The sequence below is a fragment of the Struthio camelus genome, chromosome 15 (assembly GCF_040807025.1).
Source record: "Struthio camelus isolate bStrCam1 chromosome 15, bStrCam1.hap1, whole genome shotgun sequence".
Lineage (NCBI taxonomy): Eukaryota > Metazoa > Chordata > Aves > Struthioniformes > Struthionidae > Struthio > Struthio camelus.
Window position 1 is genome coordinate 2,782,113 of NC_090956.1, and position 22,700 is coordinate 2,804,812.

The window sequence follows — 22,700 nt, forward strand, 5'->3', positions numbered from 1 at the left end:
AGAATAACAACGGATTGCCCTGCAGAAGATCCCCTGGGAGAGGGTTGGGGTGGGAAGGAGGGGAGATCCTGCCCCATCCCACTGCAAGTCTTTCTACAAGATGTTTCTTTGGGAGAGCAGGATTTCTGCCTGCTGAACCACCCCAGAAACCATGTTTGCCCACCAGGAGCCTCATCTCAGAGGTCTCTTGTGGTCATTCCAGAGTTCTGCTGATAAACTGACTTTAATGGGATTACACAGCCAGGTGACACCTTGATCACTCGCTCCCAGAAGAAGGGAAGAGATTGCACTTGGGAGACAATACACAGCTGCAGGATGGGCCAGCCCTGGAGTGCAATCCATCTCTGGCAATCTGTTGGCCTTTCTGGTACACCCACTCCTTATTTTCCAGGTATCTGCTCCTCTCATGGAGCTTTGCAGATTGCAAGAAGATTGCAAGGGTCTCCTGACCCAGGGGCAAGCGTAGGCAACAGCAAACTCACATTTCTGTGAAAAGCAAAATATGGGGCAGTGACCAGCACTTCAGCTCCTGGCAAGGAAGATGAACCAGGGGCTCAGATCTGGGAGGCTTGAGGAAAAAGGACATGATGCTCTGGAGAGTCCCACAAACATCATTCTTGTGGAGACAATGAGGCCAAAGTTATTTGTAACATTTCCCTGTGCCCTACATAGCGCATTCAGAAGGAAAGAGCGTTGATCTCACCAAGCGCCCTGGGGTCCCTGCGGGAGACTCCCGTTAGTGCCCAGCGAGGGCGTTCTCTGCGCTGGTGCATGCTGGATGAGGATTCCTCGGGTTCCTCCACCCCAGACATAAATTGAGCCGGGGGGAATCCGCAGCAGAATTTCACAGCTCACTGTTTTAATAAATGTCTGGAAAACGCAGAGTGAAATTGAGTTCGGACCTTTCCAATATACTAATATTTTGGAACGCATGGAACATGCATATGGGAATAGTCCTGGCCCTGAAAGCATGAGTAAGACCCAAATCGCTGGAAGAGACAGCTCTCTGAACGCTGCTTGGAAGCTGGATTCAATAAAGGGCTATCCCTCGGAGCCTCGGAAACAGGGCAACCGGCCCGCTGGGACGCGGGCCTTGCTGAGGAGGATTTCGAGGCCGTCGGCAAGTGATGTCCCACGATACAGGACAGATGCTCGGCCCATTAAGGACGAGAAAAATAGCTATGAGCAACCGTCAATGGCCAAAGTGCAAACTCGCTTCGGTGGCTTGCAACTCCCTCTTCGGCCGGGGCCGAGGACGGCATTAACCGCTTCGTTCTCCAGGCGCGGCGCGGCCACAAGACCCCGGCCGACGTGTCTGCGAGGCTCCTGCCTCGACTGCCCCCTAAGCAAGGCGGAGGGCAGCGCCCGCGCCGGGGCCAGCGGCGGGCTCTGCAGCGGCGGGATGGCGCGCGGCGCCCAGCGCGCTGCCGCCTCCGGGAGCGCGCCGCTGATTTGCAAGGGAAATCGTGTGTAAATAATCCTCATTACGCAGGAAGGCTGCCCCACTCCAGCTCAAGTTCACTTGTTATTCTGATCAGCCGATAAGCCTCATTTGCATGACTTTTTTGCTCTCTTCCGCGCTCCAGCTTTGCTGTTATATTTAGAGCGGGGTTTTATTACTCTTATTAATATTATTAGGCCACGTGATCGTCCCCACTGAAAAGCTTTGTGCGTGCAGCCACACTCTGAGTTTGGGGCTCTCTCGGAGGCGGCGGCTGTGATTTCCCCCTCAGTTGCTCCCAGCCCCTCGGTCTCAGCGTTGCCGCTGAGGACTCTGCAGCTCGCTGCGGTCACCTCCTCTCTCAGAAGCTTCCCAGGCCCACCACCAGGGTCACACGAGAGGGGGCAGTTGTTTCTGTGGACCTCCCTTGCAGTCACGCCTGGTTGCCGGACCCCTCCGAAAGCCGAGGGGCTTTTCTCGCTGCAGGCATCCGCTTTTTTCCTTTTCTCTGAGGAGGGATGCGGGAGACCAAACACAGCGACAGGGGAGGCTGAGACGAAGTGACTTCTCCCGCCGGCTGAGCAGCTCGCCGCCTGCTTTCCCACTCCGGTCCGGAGCCCGGGATTTTTTGTCCTCAAATCTGTCACCTCCTCTTAGCTCTGACCTGGCTTTTGCTCCTCTCCTGGCTTCGATCCGCGCTAGGCTGGCTGGTACCACCACATCCTTACTCAGGCAAGCTTCATTCACGTTTTAAAGGTGACCAAAGCTGAAGCGTGTCAGTTCCTACGGAGGAGACAAAGAAGGAAAATACCGGCTGGCGCTGCTGGCGCGGGAGCCGGAGCCTCGCTTGGATGGGAGGGCGCCGGTGCCCCATGCCCATCCCGGCTGGAGGCACCCGAGCGCCGGTAGCGGCGCGGGAGCCGATGCTCCGGTGCCCGATGCTCCGGCGCCAAGGGCCGCGGCGTGGGCAGGCTCGCGCCGGGCGGCAGGAAGCCTGCGGACGAGAGGTGAAAGAGAGGGGCACCGACCGGCATCGCTTGCTCCGTGTGGAGACTGCTTGGAGCTCTACCAAGGCGGGAGGGAGTTGTTTTACAGCTCTCCTGATAGCCATAAATGTCTCTGCTGTTGGGCCCACAACGGGTTTTGGGGCTTGGCGTTTCGAGGATGCGGACCTTACAGCTTTGCCTCTTCAACTTTGTAAAATCCTGTTCCTCTCTGTGCACGTGCAGCTGCGCTTATTGCACTTAGCTGGCCAAAATTAATCCGTTAATTGCATACTGCCACCGTGGAATTACCTGGGTTTTAGCTGATTAACATGTTCTTTCCTTTCTTTACACAGCTCTGAGTCTCCTCCAGCTCACACAAATCTGGCAATTCCTTGCCCTGCTGGAGCCATGCTGGGGTAAGGCAGCGGGGTCTCAAAATAACCCCCAAAACTTGCTCTCTGAAGGCTAAGTCGAGCATTTCCTGAGGTGGCTGCCTTTCTCCTGAGCTTGATAATATCGATTTACATAATAGGGAAGAACATTTCTGCCTGTAGCAAATAAAACTCTTTGGCCCGCGTTCAAGGTCCCAGCATGTCATCAGAAATAGCCCTTCTCCCCTTAAGCCCTTGCGTGAGTGATGGGTGCTGCAGCCTGCAGGGCTCCGGGGATTTGTGCTTGAACACGGGGCTCAGGGCAGCACCCACGGCTTGTCAAACAAACCCAGCGCTTGGGCGACAGCGGGCTGCACAGACGGGCTGGGAAATGGCCTGCGTTTCTCTTACGTCTCTCTAGCTCCTCCTGAAGGAGACAGAACCGTGTAGCTGCGAACCGAAGGGGAAGGCAGCGTGCGTTTGTCCTTGCTGAGAGAACGTGTGATAATTTGGGACGGAGGAAAAGCAGATTTTGGAAGCTGAGGGGAGCACAGAGCTGGTCCCTGGTCCTTACCTAGGGCAGCGTTTCGCGGTGTTGTCTGTGCCTAACGGGCCACCAGCTGCGTGATGAAAAGCCACCGCCCAGGTCAGCCTGAGCTGGCATGGCCCGAGCCGGAGCTCGGAGGAGGCCCTGGCTTGCAGGGGCTGAACCAGCATCACGAGCAGGCACAGGCACAGGCCTCGGTTTAGACACCGCTCTTACAGCGTCTCCTCCTCCCTCTGGCCCGTTCTGCTGTTGTTGCTCCTTGCCAGACCTCTTACAGCGTATCCGACCGGCAGAGAGCTGGGAAGAGGCTATTAATTCTCTAGCCAAGGCACAGTCCTTTTTCTAGGACACAGGTTTTATGTTGTTGTGGGTTATTTTTTGCGGAGGAGGCTGCTGCAGCGGGAACGCAGACCTGTGGCTTCCAAGGGACGGCTCCTTGGGAAGGGACCAGTCGCTTGAGGTCCCCAAACTTGCCCACAGCCAGGGCTAAGGGTTCGACTACCCTCAGCCCAACGGATGCCTAAAAGTAGTTCAGTAGCACCCATGAGTGGGGCTGGTGGGAGAAACAAGGAGCAGCAAGGAGCTCCACTCATGACTGATTTCCTGCAGCTAATGAGGTTAGGCATGACAGCCACTTATTTGCTTGTTTGCATAGGTTGCCTGAAGTGAATCACATCCCCGGCCTCCAAAATAGCTGTGGAAGTTTCTCCCTAGGGCCTGGGTTACCCCAGAGAGGAAACAGGAAAACAACAAGCTAAATATTAATTGTATGCTTTAAGGTGAAGCCCAAGGGCAATGCTCAGGATAACGCATTTCCCCCATGTGCCCACCTTGAGTGGAAGGAATGAATAAGTTATTTCCAGACTTCCTAAGCAAACACAAGCCTACTCAGGAGTTAAAATTTTCCCCTAAACTCTTTAATTCTTCTGAAATGGAAGGAGATGGGCTTTATGGTTACTTAGTCTGGGTTCAAGGTCTGCATTTCCCTAGCTGAAGTGGACTTAGTGAATTATTATTAGATACAAAGTTGTTGACTATTTCAGGCATCAGATGTCCTGACTCAACGGTCAAATAGGCCTCCAGTGTCCTTCTGACCACCCCAGAGCTCCTTTCCTATGGTGTCTAGGGTGCAAGTGGGCCTGAAGATCTGCAGATTTCTGCACAGCCAACCCTGGGAATGGGCCTGCAGGAACGGGTACCATCTCAGGCCATGAATCCCAGTTTCTTATGAGATCCTGCTCATGTCTCCATTACGGGAAACCTAAACTCTACTAAGCCCCAGGGACTCTGTGTGGGAGAAGAAGATAAGACAAATGGAGCAACCAGAAGGGTCAGTCAGAAGCCCAACCTCATTAGACACCAGCGACTCCAGCCGTGACATCCTTTCCTATAAAACTGCTCCGAAAGCGCGAGTCTCTGATCCCCACGAAGAGGGATTTGTGGGCCCTGGGGAAATCTTACCATACTGAAAAGAGAGAGTCGAAGCCTCTAACTGGAAGGATGATTTTGTGACCAAGGCATAGCCCAGGCTCCAGAAGACGTGGGGGGAGTCTCCACACCTGAGCTGCCCTTTGACAACCTCCGTGTTTTATTTGCACCAATCCCAGAAAGCATCAGCTTGCTGCAGACGTTCCCCGGGAGAGCATCAGCTTCACGTCCCCGTCGCTCGCCGCGAGCACGTGGGGCTGCTAGGGCTTTCCTGAATTCATCCTTTCTAGACTCCCTTTTTCTCCTAGGTGACATTAACGAAGAGCTCTGTCACTCCACCCCACTTTAACGATTTCCTCTGGAACATTTTTGCGTTCAATAAACCTGTGCGTTCCCAATCGGAGGTGAATCTCCTGCAAAGCAAACGCCCCGGCCCGAGCCGCCTGCGCGCGGCCGCTTGTCGCCTGCCACCCTAATTGCGCTGCGGAGGAATGTGCACATGGCAGCGGTCCCTGCGCACTGCAGGCAGGATATTGCCTGCTCCTGGACGCAGCCTCTTGCGCTGCTGCAATAACATTTGCTATAATAAGCAGCGACTCCGTTTCGGGGAAGGCGTGAGGGCGGCGTAGACGTTTTGGCCCGGCTGCTGCCCTTGCGCCGAGGTGTCTGAGCGCCGGCGGGGGGGCCGCGGACCCGTCGCCTTGCGGACACCGACCCGCCGCTCCCGGGGAGGCTCTGCAAAGGGGCGCCGCTGCGCCGGGGCCGGGCTGGGGGAAAGGAGGGGAGGATGGAGGGGGCTGGAGGGGTACGTTGCTCTCCTGCCTTCACCCTCTGGATGCGCCTGGGCTGGGCAGCTGGGCTGGCTATAGGAAGCGCTGGGAGCGCAGCGGTCCGGGGGCTGCAAAACGGACCCGCGGCCTCCTCCACCCGTGCCAGAGCCCTGGGAAGGCAGCCCGGTGCGGCTGCGGGAACAGCCAAGGCGTCCTGGCCGGGCAGCGAGCCCGCCTTTCCAGCCTCCTCCTCCAGCCTCTCTGCCTTCCCGTCGCTCCTTCCCGTCAGGGCTGGAGCAGCTCAGCCCTGGCCGAGCGCTGCCCGGCTCTCCGGGCGGTGGGCAGCCGTCTCCACGCAGCCGTCCCTCCTTTGCAGAACTGCCGCTGTCCCCCCACGGGCTGCCTGGCCCACCGGAGCCTCCCGGCCCGGGGCCGTGCCGTGCCAGGAGCCACCCTCCCGGTGCTCCGGGTGCTGCAGGAGAGGTGGCACGAGCAGCGCGAGGGGCTCTTTGCTTGCACAGCAAGTGGCTGGCTGTAGTTGTAGCCCACCCAGGTGAAGATTCCTTGATGTCCAGGAAAGAGTTTGATCATCTCATTGGCCATGATGTACTGTCAAGCTATCTCTGGGCTGGGCCCGAGGACTAGAGCTCAGCCGGGGCTCTTTGCCCAAAATGCAGCCCATCGCTCCCAAACGCATCCGGAGAGAGCAAGTCCATCGCTTTTTCATTAGGTCTATGACAGCGACTAACACTTCTTCGCAGCCCAAACCCGTACCTATTCCCAATCTGAGTTTTGCCTGGTTTCCACTCCCATCTTTGCTTATCCCGTGCCAGGCCCCGCTGGCAAGAGCTTGTTACTGCCCTACGGCCTTTTGGCTGCGGGTGGGCATTTCTGCCCTCCTGTCCCGTCTCGGTCCTCAGGCCCCTCGCCTCCCTTCGGTCGTTGTCCCTGAGCTGTTTTGCAGGGATAGCTGTCAGCTATTAGCTGGCCAAGGGAAAACGGCTTGGTCCCTCTCCAGCTTTTCGGGAACAAGGCACCGATTCAGGAGGAAATTTAGTGTGTGCTCCCGTCCCATCCCGCTCAGAGCCTTCCCATCCGATCCCCTAAAGCCCTCCAGGGTGTGTCCAAAGAGCAAGGAGCCGGCGGGGCGCAGGCTGGGAGAGCTGCGGGAGAGCAGCGTCTCCCCGCGCTCCCTCTCGCGGCCCCTTGCTCTCGCGTGAAATCTAGGCAGGCGGAAGAGATCCATCTCCTTCTTGCGTCTGGAAAGCCCCACGTCGCGCTGGCTGGTGGGGAGAGGGAGAAAGAGGCTCTCTTTTAGCACGCTTGATTTACACCGAAAATCAGATGAGCAAAAAAACGTTCTGAAGGGGGCTCAGTCCAAAGGCAGCGGAAAGGCTCCTGGGGACTCTTGCAGGCTTCGGATCAGCCTCTGCTTTCAGGGACCATAAATAGCAGCCAAGTCACTCAAATATTCGAGACCTGTAAGAGCCATTCATAGTTACAAATTAGCAGCTACCCAGGCCCATCTGTGCATGCCCAGAATGCGGGCAGGATCCCTGCTCCCTCTGTTTAACCTGATGACCATAATTACACACTCGTTTATACACCCGGCGGCACCTGAATGCTTTACAAGACAAACACCTAATCCCGCGTGGAAATTATAGCCACATAATATCTCTTTTCATTATTTGCTGAGGTGTTGAGTCTGATTACAGCACACACTGTTTGCTTTGTACCGGGGCAAAGCCCCTGTAATTTCTCTGCAAGTCAACATCATTCCAGCGAGGAGGCTGAAAATCTACAGGCTACTGTGCAAACGAGCTAGCAAATATTAATCCATAGTAAATGATCTGGGAGGTGGAGGGGGAAGGGCGTGAGCAAGATTATTTATGTCGCCCCCGAGATTAATAATGCCAAATTAAAAAAAAAAAAAGAAAGAGGAGGGCGAGGAGCATGACACATTCCTCCTGCTGCTGCTCCTGCTCCCTGGTGTAACGGTGCCAGCTTATTTGGAGGGGTGTTTTTCCTAGGGGAGAAGGCTGCTTTCCTGAAGGATTGCTAATGGGAGGAGAAATAGCCCAGGTTCCAAAGTCAGGTCCCTCCGTGTCCCCAGTGGATGGTTTTGGAGGGCTGGCGGAGGTGGGTCGGGTGCCTCGCGTTATCCTGCCATGGGCTTTCCACGTGCCCTGAAGAAAGACACTTAACAGCTCTGCGACTCAGTTTCCCCATCTGTAGACGCAGCACATCAACACTTCCTGATTCCCAAGGGCAGCGTGCTGCACGGATGAGAGGCACTGATGCTCAGACGCATTTAAACTATGGAATTTAAATTAAAGGCTTGTGAAAAGCCTGCTTAAGATGCTGTTTTTCCAGCCAAAGACGGTGGCTGGGAAACCAGTGTCGGGAGGGGACATCCCTGGCATCAGGCTGAGTGCGCACCCTTCACTCTTCACGAGGCAGCAGCGGTGGCTGGGACCCGGACCCCCTTTGCTCTGGGCTGGACCCCGCTGCTGTGCCTCGGTCGCTCCCGCGCGGGGGTAGGTGCTGGTTCCCACCTGCCGCAGATGGGCTGAGACCTCCTGGGTCTCCTGCCCCCCCAGATCCGTGTTCCCATCGGCTGCCCCGCTGGTGCCTGGCCGCGTCTATCAAAGCCGGTGCAGGACTGGCCTGCTCTTGGTCCATGGGGTGCTTCCCAGGTGGGAGATCTTCTCCTTTGCAGACAGCCAGAGCCTGAGGACCCGGCCAAGAGCCCCTGCGTCTCCCCGTATCCCCCCGCAGCGCTTCGCCGCAGCCCCGAGTGCCGCCCTTGGGCTCCCCCCAGGAAAAACATCACCTCGGGCTGAGGTGTAACAGGAGTGACGTTGTCTGGAAAGAAAGAAGGATTTGCTTTAACCCGCGGCGCGTGGGTTTGCAACCAAAGTACACAGGCGGGCTGCAGGCTAGACTGTACCCTGGACTGCGGCCAGGCGATGGGCCGAATCCTGGTCTACACCTCCGCCGCGCGCTGGAGCCGCTCGGCGCTTTCGGGGCAGTTCATGCCAGGTTTCCACCGAGCGGCCGCCGCGGAGGGCAGCCCGTCGCCCTCCGCCTCGGACGCAAAAACCGTCGCGGAGCAGAAGGGGTTTTGCAGCGAAACTGCAGCAGAAAAGCTCAGGGCCTCCGAGCTCGGTTCCCGCCTGACGGTGGCATGAGCAGGGGGTGATGTTATTGAAATCCATGTCAGACGGGTGTTAATGAAGGAAAACCAGGCCTGCACATTGCATCCCCTTTAAATCTTTGGAAAAACGTGTTTGCGCGCTGGAAGGAGGAGGATAATTACTGTTCCCAGTGCGCAGAGGGGGAAACGGGGCAGCGCGGCGGCCCCAAGGTCGCTCCCGGCGCAGGGCGGCGAAAACCCCAGCGCCCAGCAAAACCAGCAAGCCCGGCTCTTGCGAAACCCTTCCAAAGGGGTTTGCATCAAACGGCGGGCAGAAAAAGTAACTAATAAAGGCTGTAGCGGGCGAGCGGGGGGAGCGCAGCGCTGGTGCCGCCGTGCCGCCGCGTCCTCGGTGCACGGAGACTGCCGGTCGCCCGCGCTGGCCCGCGCCGCGGCCGCCCGGAGCCGGGGAGGCAGGGAGCCGCTCTTCCAGCGCTCGAGTTTTTCTTTCAGGCTTCGAGCTGCCTTGCCAAGTGTTATAAAAATATATCAGTGTGAGCCAAAACATTTAGCACTCCACTTATTACTTTAAGGTTATAGGTTAAACAAATTCCTTCTCAGAATTTACTGTGTTCATTTTAGCTTCACAACACAGCCCTGCTAGCGGTAGATATATTTCACGCTGTAATACCTCCCTTAAGTATTGGAGGGGGGGGAAGGAGAAGAGGAAAGTGGCTTTCTAAATTTTTATATGAACAAAAGCTACTATATAAACTAGCTGAAAACAAGTCCTTTGCAAGAGATAGTTTGTAAAAGTTATTTCCCAGTAACCAATAAACCAAGAATGAAAGGTGAAGTTTGCTTTTACCTTACCTAATAATTTTATTTTTCTGATTTTTGCCTTAGTTTGAACAATAAAGCCTAAAAAAAAAAAAAAGCCCCAAACCCCAAGAGTGAGCCTGGTTCACACTTTGGATGAGCAGGTGTAAATGGTCCCATGAAAACGCACCCCTGTGAGCCCGACCTGAAGCTATTGCAGGTTGTGCATGGATTTAACTCGTGGGTGTACTAGCGCTTACGCACAGCTCTCGGCTGGGAAGCGGGCTGGTTTTGTGCGTTAGGACTCCCGGGTTCTAGTCCCAGCTTTGCCGCTGGCTTTCCTCCAGCCCAATGCGATATAAATCCTGCTTTTTCGGATCTGCTCAATGATCTGCCTAAACTACCTTAGTCTTTGCAGCCTAAAGAAGCCTCCGTGTTGCTGGTAACTCGTGTGCCGTCCAGACTCAGCGGGGTGCAAGTCGCCTCCCAGCCATCGCTGCCTCTAGCGGGGTGACGCTCACGCCCAACGCGGGAAGGGTTAATTCACGCTTAGGAAAATCCTCCAAGGTGGGAGGATGCAAAGCCGAGTCGAGGGCAACGCGGAGCGGTGCTGCTCCTCTTGCCGGCCTGGCCAGACCGACTGGTGCTGCTGAGAAATGCTGGCGCGAGCCCGAGACGCTGGCGTGAGGCCGCCGAGGCCGGGGCCGCCGAGGAGCCGGGCCGGCGGGCGGCGGAGGCCGGGGTGTGCCGGGCAGAGCAGGTTTCGGGGCTGCAGACGGCGCGGCCGGGGATAACGTGCAGCCCTGCAAGGGGAGACGCCCCGCTGCACGTCAGTCCCCCCTCTGGGAAACCGTCAGGCGGGGAAGGAGCTCGCTGCGAGCCGGGTGGTGCTTTTTTGGCCCGGGGCAGTGAAGTCAGTGACGGTGGCGCGTCCTGGAACGGCCGGTTCGTGACGCAAAGCGGCGGAGCGCAGGTGCCCTGCCAGCTGGCTGCAGCCCTGGGCTGGGGAGATGAGGGATGTTATCCTCGCGTCACCCTTGCCTGTTCTCCTTGCCTACTCCGAACCTGCACCGCCTTCCTCGCCCTGGCGCGCCAACGCCTTCCAGGACAGGCGGCAGCCTTTCCACCGCTGGCTGAATCACGCCTGCAGGCAGCCGGCTTCCTCGGCAGCCGGCGTTGCCGTAAAAACGATGCCTACGGAGCAGTGCTGCTGTGCTGCTCCTGCTCGCCGGCCCTTTGCGCTCGCACAGCTGTGGCCGCAGCGTGCAAAACGTAGCGCCTGAGCCGTCGCGGGGTGGGGGGAAGGATGCCAGGAAAGCCCGAGGCCACGGACCCGGGGCCTTCGCTAGCAGGACGGCTCCAGTGAGATGCGCAGCAGCCCCTCCGGCTGTACACGCCTACAAGCTGACGGACCCGGAAGCGCCGCCTTGTTGCTCCCTGACACCTCCTCGAGAAGGTGTCCCGAGAACCACCCCCAACCTGTCCCTGCGTCCCAGGGCTCGGTGCAAACCCCGAGGCACCGTACGGACCTGCTCTGCTCTTGGTTGCCCTACAGCCCTGAGCAGGAACGGGGAGGGGGGTCTCATCCTGCCATTACATCCACTTGCCAATTGCTTAGTGTTTCGGGACTCTAAAGTGCTGGCCTTGTTTCTGTGGAACAGACCTTGACAAAAAGAAAAAAATAAAGTATTAGGTCCGGTTCAAGTTTGGGGCTTGGATTTCACCTAGGAGGGGAGGGGAGCGGGAAATCAGACATCTAGGTGTCACGTATGTGAGCTAATAAAACTGGGCCAGCAGATTGAAGACGGAGGAGCAGAGGGACTGTTTAGAGGTATCCGTCACATAAATGAGGAGGTGGAGGAAGTCTGGATGATAGTAACCCCATATTAAAAAATTCTGCCCTGTCAACAAGCGAGGAACTACATGGTGGAAATATGCCTGTGCTTGTAGAACTGTGAAACCAGATGTCCTAGAGTAATAACTATCACATAGGAGGAGGGGAGGACCGAGTGGAACACGTTTGCGTAAGATTAAGAAAAAAATACATGCTGCTACAGCCGTGGTTTCAATTAAAATGGCTCAAACCAAATATTGTTCCTATTAATGGGATGTCCAGCTGTGACACTGCGATGTAGTATCCTTATACATTCAGTGCAGGCAACATCTGCAACATAATCCCAGCATCCATACAGTGGAGCCAAGGAGCTGAGAGGCAGCTTGCCTTTTTCCTGGTGGCTCAGCCTATATGCAAAGGTCCTCCTAGGAAAAGAGGAAAAATATAGGCATGGGAAAGGCGGAAGGCAATGCAAACTGTGCCTAAGATATATCTTTGGGTAAATGAGGATTTTGGCATGTGAAATAGGGACCACGGTCTAAGAGGAATCTTTGGACACAGTAAAAAAACCAATTCTTAGTTACTGCAATTAGAAATAAATCATCGTGATTTTTTTTTCCAAAGATTAAAATAGCTGGAAGAAGCAGCACTTTGATTCCTTGCAACATTTAAGAGTTTGACTTTAACCGGTGTTTAAAAAAAGGCGAGCTCCAGCCCTGGGATGGGAGCTAGCAAAACTGAGGTCTGCAGAACAGGAGCTGTTGCCACCAGGAGTGTTGCCTTGCAGGACGTCAATTCATCTGCGCTCCGGAAACACATCCTCCCGCCGAGCAAGACCTTGTGTTTCAGTGCCCTGCACGGGGCGGTAGGCACAACGCGTCCCCCACCCCGAGGAGCTGCGCCTGGGAGCTGGTAAGGAGCTGGCCCACAGGCCCCAACGCGCCTTGCAGGCTGGGCACGGCACGGGCCAGCCGGGCTTTCTGCAAACATCCTCACCCCGTTCACGGCGCTGTGCTGCCAGGCGAGGGTTACGCGGCTCCAGCTGCTTCCCTGAGCCAGGAGCAGGTAGCAGGCAGCTATGAGAGGGGAAGGACTGGGTATGGCAGGAAGAGACCCAGGGGAAGAGCTTAGGGAGGAGCCTACCTTGGGATTAGACTAGCCTTGGTACGGCATATGCTGCTCTGGTTTGCTGAGAAAGCTGGCTCCCGGCAAAAGGATTTTTCCGCAGCGTGTGCTGTGTCTGGGGGCGAGATGAGAATTAACGCCTGCTTCTGGGCTCATCAGGACAGCCCGGCGAAGATCACCCCAGCAGAGCAGGCTCGCTTGGTGTCTCTTCATGTTTGGTCTCTCCTCATACGTTGCTCCTTTCTCACAGTGATTTTATTACTTGCAAGAGAACTGGACCTTTACACTTCCGCAGTGTTTTATAGTGCCAGAGACAGGCAGAAAGTAAAGCTTTTATACGAAGAGCTCAGTTTAAAGAGAGGTATTTCTTCCACGACGCTTGGCATTTTCCCTCCAAAATCATGCACTGTGGAGGCACGAGAGTTGCAAAGGGGGAAGATGTCCCCAGACGAGTTCAGCCAGCCTGGCAACGGGACAGAGCCCCGAATAGGCCTGGAGGTGCCAGTCCTGCAAAAATTGACCTACTTGACTTGGCTCATGTGAAATGGCATCTCTCATATGATTCATGTTTCAGAAATGAGACCCTGATGTATTTTTGAATGATGGGAGCCAAAATGTGCTTTGGGGAAAATGTCCTAAGTAAGAATGGCAAACAAATGTCAGAATTATACACAAGATTGGCATACTGACTTTTCAAACCAATTCTTTCTACAATCCCTCTTGTGAAGTCCTCTACAGATTATTGCATCTTGTAAGCAATGCTTTACTGGCCAACTAGGAGTTAAAATCATAAATCCAGGAAGACTTGGAAGACACGTGGAAGGAACCTTTTGCATTCCTCATGCCGCCAGTGTCCTACTTGTCACCTCTTTCTCCCCTCCCAGCATGCACATTTACACAGTTACATGCAGTAACTACACTAACAGCCAGGGTGGGAAGACAGGCAGTGAATGTCAAAAAGAAAAAAACAATGCACCGTATTAATTCTCTTCTGGTCTACGCTGTGCACTCAAGTCATTCCCAGACGAAGGACCATATCTCCGTGACGCTCAGGAGGCAGCGTGCACGATAGCACCTCCCGCATTGGGTAACAGCGCTGCGAAGCAGAAGGGCGAGGAGGAGTCGTGGAAGCGCAGCTGCTTGTGAAAGTGGATATTGTGGCACTGCTGCCAGCAAAGAGTGAGATGCGTGTCAGGGAAAGAGAAACTGAAATAAGTTCTTGTGTTTACACAGGTAAAGAAAGCAAATACAGGGGTACGATGCAAATGGTTCCTGCTGGAGAAGGTAAAGGGAAGGCAGAAGAAAAAGTGTGCCCGCAGACACTAGTATGAAACCTGCAAGAAACTATCGTTTATCATGGGGGAAGAAGGGGAGACAGGAGAGTACTGACTTTCTAGAAGTAAGTAGTCATGAGGAAGTAACTTGGAAGAAAGTTGTGCCCTGCGTGGATGGAAAATTGCTGATAGTGCAGAGAAAATGACAAAGTGAAGGAAGCAATGGAAATGATGGAGCAACAGTAATGGAACAGAAGGATGCATTAAAATTACCCTTCAAATGACAACATTTTGTATTTGTAACCTACAAATGTGAAACATTTGCAAAAAGTATTAAAACATAATAAATTACAGACTCGGCAACTTACTGATTCACAGCTGTGGATTTTGTAGTCACAGCCTCCTGACGTTGCCAAGCGGCACCTTTGCGAAGTTGTTGAGTTGTGACTCTAGGTTTTGACAAATCTTGTGATGCTGCGACTTCTGCTCATTTCTAGAGACTTGTGGATCCAGACCGTTCTAGACCCTTCACAGGGCCCCCCTAGACTTCCTCCAGAGCTACCCCAGACCTTCTCTACTGCTTTCCAGAGCTGCTCTAGAGGCGAACGAAGCCTTCCCTGGAGCTTTCCAGAGAACCACGGAGCCTTTCTAGAGGCAGCCCAGAGCTTTCTAGAGCTCCTTGGGAGCCCCGCAGAGCCGTCCCAGCACACTCCTGGAATAAGCACAAAGCTTTCTAAACTTTTCTTTGGACACTCCTTGGAGCTCCTAGTGCCTTTTTAAAGCCATCCTAGAGTCTGGCCAGACCTTGCCTTAGAGACATTCGAGAGCTTCTCTGGAGATAATCTAGAGCCAAACCACAGCCCCCACCCTCCCGCCACTTTAAAGCTTTTCCAGAGCCATCACAGAGTTTCTCTGGAGCCTTTCCAGAGCCTTTTGGAAGGCACGAGTCGGCAAAAACCAAAGTCACAGCCTGGCAGTTTCCTGAAGTCACAAGTCAGCAGTTTTGGAACACGCAAAATAAAGGAAACAGCTGTAAGTGACACACAGTGCAACTGTATTACATTAGTAAACTTGCAGGGACATGTTAACTCGTATTAAATTAGGTGTAAAATTGATCTTCGCAATTTCCCTGTTGCTGTATGTGTCATCAGGAGAGAGCAGATTACTCCTGGGCTGCCATTGCATGTGTTTGTCTGTGCACTGAATACGATACGAGATCTAAACAGCTGCTTTTTTTCTCAAAATAACACACACTCTGAGAGTGGATTTGAGGATTAAGCACAGAAACCTAGATGGTGCAGACAGTGCAGAGTGTACAGATGTTACCAGTGAGAGGCTGGCCCATTTCACATGATAATCAGCGTATCGGTAATGGTTTGGGTTTTCTAGGATGGCTCTTCTCAAAGTTAACATGGAGCAGAGTTCTTCTGGTGTGGGAAAGAAATAGTCATGGGGCCCAAGTACCTCCTTTAAACCTAAGTAGCACGCTCCTGTGATCTCACGTCTGGAGAAAGGTCGGTTCTAGCCCTGGCCCTCACTTTCAAACACTCTGTAACTTGTTCGTACGCTCGGTTAAATGTTGTTCCTTGAGCCCCTGCTCTGTAATAGGGTCCCTCATCACTTTAGCAATAGGGAAGGGACCACCAGGATTTATCCGAAGCAGTGCCTTTCAAGAGGAGGATTTTTTGCTGAGCTGATGGCCATCATCAGCACACCTCTGTCAGCCTGTCTGCGTTGTCCTGGCCTGAACTTTCTAGTTACATCGGTGCTTCAAGCTGCAATACAGCCAAAGCTCCGGCTCGAGATTCCTCTAAGCTTTCTAGCAGTTAGGAATACGATCCAAAATTTGCAGTGTGTGCTCCTCTCCTCTTTGCTCAGTTTTGCTCATGAAAGTCTTATACAAATCTCTTTTATAGGAAGAAGAGAGTAGGAGGGCCATAACCTACTTCTCCATGAGAACTTGGTGGGATTTTCAGAAGCAAAATCTCATAGTCACAGGCCCTAGACACGAATGTCTCTGTGGGACTGGCTCTGCTGCCTACTCTCTACAATTAATATTTTTCCACTATGGTGTTGTAAATCACCTGGTGGGGCTCTAAGATGGATATATGAGTTAGCCAGCCAGCAAGGTTGTTTGCAAATGTCTCATTTCATCCTTCACCTTTCCATAACACATAGGTCTGTTCACTTTGTTTCCACCTGCTGCATTAGTCATGCTGCCCTTGGGCTCCAGTGAAGGCACACCTAGACTTATTGAGAGTTTCTCTATGGAGCCACCCACTCGCTAGTACCAAAAGGGAAGGTGGTTTCTCCTGCTGGCATATCACCTATGTGTTCATTAACTTGTCTCTCCATGCAGGCAATGCAAGCCTCGAGTCCAATGAAATGAATTCGGTTTAAGTCCCTCTTGTAGTGGCAAAGCATAAAAGTCTCCCAACTTTTTCCATCTAGCACCTGAGCCCTTGTCTCCTGCAGCATCCCCCAGCCTCCTAGAAACACAACTGCTTTGCCTCACAGGAACACTGCTTTCCCAGGTTTGGTGGAGGGGTTTTTGTGCATATGTGGCTTTTTTCTTTTTCACTGGGACAAGGAACACAGTAATGTCTGTCTGCTTTTCCTGCTTGTCTAGTTCTTAGAAACCACATGTTCTTCCTTCACTGGCAACTTCGTACTTATTAATCTGCAAAACAAGCCTGTATACTTTTTGCAGCAGCAGTGGCGAGTTGGCCAGAGTCCAGTGAGACCCTTAGTCACTTCATTTACGCAGGCTGCAATAAGAGGAGGGGGAACCCGTTGGGGAGTAATTCTAGCATTCAGACGCCTGCACCAAACTCTCATTTCTACCTCATTAACTTTACAGTTTGACAACTTCACAAGCCAGGGACTTCTGTCGTGATTGCTGCTGCACAGCCAGGCAGCAGACACCTTCTTTCAGTGTGTAGATTTACTTCACATACGGTTGCAATGGATTTTCCTGTCCTCGCAGGGGAGCAGCTCCTGCCTGGCAGGGTCTTCCTGTGGGTCACAGCTGTATTTGCGTGGTAATTGCCTGCGTGCTTTTGTCACAGCCTCTGCTGCTCCAGATATATGCCTGGCAATGGTCTTAAACACCACGAGTGAGTCCGTTCTTGGTTTTGTCTAGACAAATAGAAAGTCAGACTTATGTCAAGCTTAGTTAAAATGAATTAACTAAGCCTGACTTAAACTTGGCTTTTTTGTCTCTGGACGTGCAGCTTTAGTTCAGCTTTAGCTGAAAGGAGTGTAAAACACAAGTCAGGGTCTAAAGCTTGAGCTGATTTTACAATGCTGCATCGGTACTGCGTCAGTACGTAAAGTTCAGGTCAGGCTTGACGTGAACTGGGCCGAACCGCCAGGTTGCTGTTCTGCCAGGCAAGCCCTTGGGCGAAGTGTGGGAGGCGGCTGCCAGTGCATGCTCTGGGATTTCCTCTTCGTTCTCCCTTGGACCCTGACTCCCTAACTGTTGTTCAAGCCAGGTAGTACTCACACATGGACACGGTCCTGCTGAACTCACTGATGTGGCTTGTAATGCACACACAATCCTGGATGCAATGGATCCTCGGGGCTTCCATTCCCCTTTCCTGTAGTGCAATGCTACCACTCAGTACAAAAATCTCAAGAAACACTGTTTCTTGGCATCTGACCTCACTAGATTCCCTAGAAAAAGTCTTTTATGTCCAAGGGCAGGTTTCCCCAGGGCAGAAGAGAACCCAGTGATCTCTTCCTAATGTTGAGTGGATCTCAGCACAGAGAGTCCAAATTAAAAGCTTTGGTTTTTTTGCCTTGCCTTAAAGAACCTAACTCAAAGGCACCCAGGGAGAGGCTATGCTGGCCGAGGATTGGAAATACAACTTTTATAGCCCCTCTTCTGTTTATAAGGATGTTTTAACCTTTCAGAATTTCCAGCAGCATATTGCACAACTCCTGGCTGGGTTTGCTGATGACTTGTGGTGTGGCAGGTGATCCAGAGCTATTGCTGGAGTAGAGAGCCCTGAGGGGTTCCTGAAAGGAGCAGGAATGGTGATGCAACCCCAGCACCCTGTGCTGGCGAGACCTGGAAGAAAGCAAAAAGCAATAGTTTGAAAAGGTTATAAATTCTCACGCTTCAGTGCTCTGCAAAGCTCTAATTAACGGTGGTAAGGACAAAATCTCTCTTTAGGGCAAGCTGGCCCATGGCTGCCTATTTGCACTTTCCTCTCAAACAGGTGGCCTGAATCACTCCTGAAGACAAGGGAGACCCGACTCGATTAAATTCGTGGCTCAGAACCCACCATGGGGGTTCCTGTGGCTCTGAGACAAACTGTTTTATCATGTAGGCAACTTGTGCATCTATCACTGCCTGGCTTCTCAAATCCAGCCCCGGCTGGTGGAGATAGAAAATGATTGGCTTTAGATGGTAGCTCAGAGGCTGAGGCAGCATGGCTTTTTCCTTGGTGACATACCAATTATCAAGACAGCAATGGTGATTTTGCTGACATTGACCTAGTTTGGGCTTTCAGGCCCTTTCATTTGCTCAGACTGAACTCACGTGAAAAAGAAAATACAAAAACCAGGAGTCTAACTGGAAAAATGCCTTCTTGTACGACATTCCTTAGCCCACTCAGCCATGGAGGCATAAAGAAGCATTTCTAGAAAACTGAAGGGGATTGTCCAGTTTGCCAGGGTCCTCTTCTCCCTAGGGACCACATTGTGGAGCAGTGACATTAGGAATGGGAATAGAGATTTGGCTGCAAGCGGGGCTGCTTGATGGGACTAGAACTGACCTGTCTGAGGGAACATGAGGGAGGTTTAGGGAGGTCCCAAAGAGGAAAGCGAGAAGGAGAACGCTACTGGATATCGCACAGCAGAGCCTTTGTTTGTTATCATGTATGATGTGCCATAGAAGCAGAGAAAACGTTTCTGGTACTAAGAGCAAATGATGAGATAAGCTCCTTCTGCAAAGTCTTGTATAGTTTATGGAGAGCTGTGTCTTTAAAGTCTGTTCAGAAACCAAGGGTCAGGGACAGGGTTGGTATAGAGAGGAAAAGCTTCTAGTGAATGTTTAGTCACTGTATTCCATACTTAGTTATATAACTGTCGCCTATGGACTATATGGATTTTTCAGCCCCGCCTTTCAGGGGAACTTGCCACGGTGGTGAGATATGCAGTCTAATCTCATCTATTCACCTAATTTATACTCACGGACTGGGGATTAATATAGAAGTAGTGAGATTAGATAAGACCCAGATCAATCTCCTCCAGGTTCTTTGAGTGCCTAGTGCCTAGGCCCTGTTAGAAAAGGTACAAGGTACACTGCGCAGGTGTGGGATAAACTACTGCCTTTCCTAAAACGCATTTTCAGTGTGTAGGTGTCTTCTCCTCTCATAACGGCTAACTCGGTGGGAGCTTGTCCTGCAGGTTCAAGCCAGAGCGGCGATTCCCAAACTTTCCTGCCTCTTTTAGGAACGGTTAAAAAGGGCAGCAGAGTGCTGTTTTGAAAGATTAAGAGGCAGAAGAAGATAAAATGTGTGGCATAAACCCCTCTAGTTATTAAATGCTTCTATTTTCCCTTTTTTCTCATACAAGATCAAAGAGATGTTTGATGAAATTAAAACTTTGGGCCAGCTTTTTTGATGGCATAAATTGACTTTGCTCCAACTTACCGCAGGTGAGAATCTGACTTATCTATGTAAATACTATTTAAAATCTATTTAAATACAATTGTTGCAATACAATAGGTTATAAACTTGTGGAACTTACTGATGCAAGATATTGTTACAGCAAATAGCTTAACAGATGCCAAAATGGTTAGACTTATATATGTGAATTAGAACAGAAAAGGTCACGGTTGTAACAAAAACTAGAATATCAAGCTAGATTAGCTCACCAGAAAATGAACAAAGAGACAATATACTTTAAAAAAACCTGCTTAATCCCTCCAACACTTTGAAACCAGCCCCCTGTTGCAACCACATAGTATTGGCTAAGCAAACCACTGGGTACAAAACACCTGCAAGGTGAATTTAATAGAAATTCTTGATCTTCCCAGAGCAGGAGTGGATCAGTCCCCAGTCAGAGCTCCTTGCTCCATGTTATTTATTTGGGGCAGAGTTAGGACTCGAAACCAGGATCTTGACTTTCCATTCAACCTCTGCAGGCTCCCAATGTCTCTGCCTCGAAATACTGCTCTCTTCTGTGAGTGACCAACCTGGCAGCCACATTCACCTTGTGCGGGACATCAGCAGGCATAGGTTATTGCAGTTGTCTTGATAGAAGATGACACTGTTTTCTCGGCATGGCGAGCTTGGCTGGGAAGGGCCGTGGAGCACATGGCCCTGGGTGCTCTCCGGGATGCTGCCGGTCTGGGGCAGGGACCTCACAGCTAGACCTCATTTCCTTGTCTCTGCGCCACGATCCTGCCCCGGGCCCTGCTGCACTCCCTCGTTAAATCATCACGCAGGCGGGATGCAGTCATGCGGCAAATTAAAACTAGAGAAAGATGTTTCCAGTTGTTCCGAATTAATTGGGTCGCCTGGGCGGCAAGGCTGGACTGCGGGACCAGGAGCACGTCAGGGGCCAGTGCCGCCTTCCCAAGTTCCAGTCTATCTTCTCTGCTCCAGTCCTGCTGCAGGTTTCAGAGCAACCGCCAGTCCTGCGCACCAGACCCCTGTCCACTGAGAAGGGCAAATACCTGCTTGTAAGGACTCCCTCATCCAGATACTTGTTCTAAAGCACAATAATTGACAACTTACTAACAATGGAGGGTAAGAGAAGTTCCTTAAAACGTAGGGGTGAGTCAATGCATTTTGATCATTGCAGTTATAATGGTTTCACTGTGTGCTGAAGCAGGCTCTGAAATAAGGAGCATATTTAAAGAGGCGACACATTGGTTTAAAGAGTGTTTCATCTCCAGAAGTGTGTGACCTCTAACAGCTACGCCAGGTATATTATTCATTAGACTTCATCCCCTCAGGTAGAGCTTGCACTCTTGACATCTGAGTCCCCAACGCCCATGGAAACCCCTTATGTCCCTGCTATCCTAAACGTGAATTGAGATTTGGGAAGGAGCATATAAACCGCTGTGCTGCGTAGGTCTGGATTTCCATTTTCCCCCCTACAAAGCTCCTGTACATGTTGGAAAGAGAAGCATCCTTGGCTGGACAAAGCCATGACAGACCGCAGCTAGGATCGCTTCTCACGTGCTAGAGCCTTCTCAAAGCCAAAGCTTGCAGCGAGAATTAAAAGGATGAGCGTACGCAGCGTACCCTTCTCCAGAGACACTGGTTGAATTTAGGTGAGTGTGGCTTGGAGGAAATCACCTCCAAGTCTTGGTGCAGGGTAGAAGATGCAATTCTCTCTGGCTGGACTGGTTTGTCTCTTCCTTCCGTTGAAGTTCGGCTTTCCAGAAGGAGCACCGTGCTCATTTCTCTAAATAGCTTCTCACTCAGCACCTACCTGGCTTCAGCACCACCATTTCACCGACTTCAGACGCTAGGTAATTTTAAGTGAATTCTCGATTCATGCACAGACAATGTGGCTGCTCTGTTATTTATTTCACGTGCCCTACCAAGAGTTAAAGGAGAAGAAAACATTTGACTTTTAGTGGTTTACAAAGCCTCATTACAGCTGAAATAAAGTAACCACTAAATCTTGTGTGGTTACAGAGGTCACTGGAGTTCTGGCACAGCGGCGCCAATTCCAAGGCAAGAATTTCGTTTTCCTCCGAGGAAAAGTGCACACAAAGTTGACGGGATGACAACCGGCTACCTCACTGCCCTCCCGCGGCGCGAGTGGGCCGTGCTGGGGCTCTTCCCTGCCTGGGTGCCACGGAGGGTGCCTGCGCATGTGCAGCCCCGTGCGCCACGGGAGGTGAGGTTTTTAACCTTTCCTAGCTCTCCTGTGAAATAAGAAGGTATTCCTTGACTGTGCAGAGGGATGGGAGATGAGCCGGGAAGAGACTATGTCTCGCAGTGGCACTTTCCAAAACATCAGATGCTGGAGTGTGTGGGAACATACAAACTGGGATTTTCAACTGCAGCCCCCACATCCAGAGGGGCTCCCAGCTGGGCACCGTTGAAGCAGTGACTGAGATGCAAGATCATCCGTGATGCAGAAGCAGAAACACTGAGGCCAGCTATCAGTGGACAGGTCAGGAGTCCTGGCCCCCAGGAACTACTAAATTCAATGATTTGCATTCTGGACAGAGGCTGACGTTCACGGGAAAACTTCTTCCCAGCTGGTATGTATTAATAGCTCTATATTGGGTCTCCTGTAGCAAGGAACTGAAATTTTGCATTTCTGCAGTGGAGCTGGGCTTGCAGAAGGCAGAACAGCACAGAGATCAGCCAGATGATGCCATCCGGTGAAGGTCACTGCAGCCAGCACCTCCCTCACCGGCTCCTGACAATTCCTAACAAGGCTGAAGATTGTGGAAGTGGAACCTGACCTAACCCGCTGCCCCGATGGAAATACCCAGGCTGCACAGACATGCGCAGAAAAATTAAAGGGACAAATTAAAGGCGAGGAAAGGCTGGCACTGACATTCATTCAGATTTAAAATGGCCTGAACCCAATTTCTTACATCACACACCAAGTGAAGCAAGTGAAGCTAATCAATGGCATCTGAATTCTGAACGAAGACGTCTGTGCGGAGTTTTAGGGTGATTGAACTGACCTGCTCTACATTCACACCTTTAATTAACTGGAATTAATTTTCTTGAGTGCCATTATAGGCAGACAGAGCCTTAGTTGATTTAAAAAGAAAATTCCAGACTCGGTTTCTTTCCCATTCTCTTCTGTTCAGCGTGCCACCGGCATAGCCCTTTCAATAAAGCTGATTTATTTAATAAGTGTACTACAACAAATTAAGTTAAACGTGTTTAACACAAACAGACGATGCACCTCATTTAAATGTTGGCTTCTTAATTAAAACGCAGCAATTGTGTTTTCTCCTTTTATTGGCTTCCTAGTGA